This window comes from Silene latifolia, chromosome 11 (assembly GCF_048544455.1).
Source record: "Silene latifolia isolate original U9 population chromosome 11, ASM4854445v1, whole genome shotgun sequence".
Taxonomy (NCBI): Eukaryota; Viridiplantae; Streptophyta; class Magnoliopsida; order Caryophyllales; family Caryophyllaceae; genus Silene; species Silene latifolia.
The window spans coordinates 173,933,901-173,936,079 of NC_133536.1; the positions used below are offsets into that span (position 1 = coordinate 173,933,901).

The 2,179-nt window shown below is 40.9% G+C and overlaps 1 non-coding gene across 1 annotated transcript; it reads left to right on the plus strand.

Moving 5' to 3' along the window:
• The first annotated feature begins 1,506 nt into the window (after positions 1-1,506).
• Positions 1,507-1,613, plus strand: LOC141616287 (small nucleolar RNA R71). Its single transcript, XR_012530642.1, has one exon. It is a non-coding gene; the product is annotated as a small nucleolar RNA R71 (small nucleolar RNA).
• The last annotated feature ends 566 nt before the right edge of the window (positions 1,614-2,179 follow it).

Genomic DNA, 2,179 nt, shown 5'->3' on the forward strand with positions numbered 1-2,179 from the left:
AAAAATTTCCCAACTCTTACGGGAACATCTTCCCATATCCCTAATGGTGTCTTCGTCGATCTATCGGCCATTTGGAGTGTGATATTGGTGCATTTAAGCTCTCCCATCCCCAACCTTTTACTCACTGAGTACGGCATAACACTCACACTAGTCCCTAGATCACATTAGGCTTTGTTGATCGTGGTGTCGCCAATGGTACACGGTATTGAGAAGCTTCCCGGATCTTTGAGTTTTAGAGGTGAACTCCCTTGAAGTATTGCACTACTCACCTTAGTGAAGGCGATAGTATCAAGCTTCCGGATCGACTTCTTCTTTGTGAGGATGTCTTTCATGTATTTTGCATAGGCCGGCACGTGATTGATTAATTCCGTGAAAGGAATTGAGACTTCCAAATTCTTAACAATTTCCATAAATTTTCCAAGTTGGTCATCAAATTTGGGCTTGGCTTGACGACTTGGAAAAGGAAGTCTAATCACAATGGGCTCCTTCTCCTTGACCTTGTCTTCATTTTTCTTTGAAATTTCTTCTTTTGATGGTTCTCCATCCTTGAAGTTTTGCACAATTTCTTCTTTGTCACTAGCTTCCACAACTTCATCCTCAACTTGCTTCTTCGGTGCTTCATACCTTGTACCACTCCTCAAGTGAATGGCACTAACCGTTTCATATCTTGGGGGATTACTTTGAGGTGGTAATTGCCCCTTTTGTCTTTGTGAGCTTGAAGATGCTAGTTGAGCCAATTGGGTTTCCAACAATTTGGTGTGAGCTAGGATGTTGTTGATGGTGATTTCCTTTGCTTGACTATCCTTTTGCATTTGAGTGAAAAACTCTTGTTGATTCTTTTGCATTTGGAGGACCGCTTTTTGAACATCAAAACCTTGGTCATTTTGTTGATTGTATGGAGTTTGATTTTGGTAACCTTGGTTTTGGTTGTAAAAGGGTCTTTGATTTTGGTTTCTCATGGGAGGTGGGGTGTATTTTGGTTGAGGGTTTTGAACATTTTGGCTTTTGTATGAGAGATTTGGATGGAATTTGGTGTTTTCATTGTAATAGTTGGAATAAGGGGTACCACTCTTGTATGCTTGGAAAGCATTCACTTGTTCATTTGTTCCCCTACATTCACTTTGGTCATGTCCCAAAGTTCCACAATTCTCACATATCCCACTTGGGATTGATGAAGATGCCGTCATGGCATTAACATGATGCTTTGGTGATTTTGAGGCTTCTTCAAGTCTAGCCATAGCTTTTTCAAACATCAAATTGATGGTATCAATGTGAGCACTAAGTTGAGCACCCAATTGAGTAATGGAGTCCACTTCATGCTTTCCTCCTCTAGTAGCCTTGCGAGGTCTACTATATTGTGTGTTATGGACCGCCATTTCCTCAATCTTATTCCAAGTTTGATTGTCATCAACTTCGGTGAACATTCCATTTGATCCCATGTTGAGAATGTTCCTTGAATCTTCATAAAGACTGTTCCAAAATTGTTGTACCAAGAACCACTCGCTAAGTCCATGGTGAGGACATGAGCGACAAATTCCTTTGAATCGCTCCCAAGCTTCATACAAGGATTCTTCATCCATTTGCTTAAAGCCCGTAATTTGAGCTCTTAGCATGTTAGTCTTTTCCGGTGGATAGAACTTTTTGTAGAAAGCTAGAGCCAACTTCTTCCAAGAATCAATTCCGAGAGTAGCCTTATCAAGGCCTTTCAACCATTGTTTTGCGGTGCCAATGAGAGAAAAAGGAAATAAGACCCATCGAATTTGGTCTTGAGTTACACCGGTTTGAGAAATCGCATCACAATAGTCACAAAAGGTTTCCATATGAGAGTGAGGGTCTTCACTAGGCATCCCCCCAAATTGGCTTCTTTCGACTAATTGGATAAATGCGGATTTGGCAATAAAATTTCCGGTTAGATGTTGTGGAGTGGGAGTACCATTGGGTAGGTTCTCCTCGGTGGATACGGAATGTGATGAAAACTTAGGCATTGTGGGTTGATTTTGTGTTGGATTTTGTGTTGGGTTCTCCTCACCTTCTCTTGCAAAAGGGTTGATGAACTCAATAGTATTTGGTTGAATATCTACAACCTCACCAATACCTCTCAAAGTTCTCCTAGCAAGTCTTCTATTGGTTGTCAAAGTTCTTTCAATTTCGTGATCAAAGGGTAACAAAGTCACCTTGT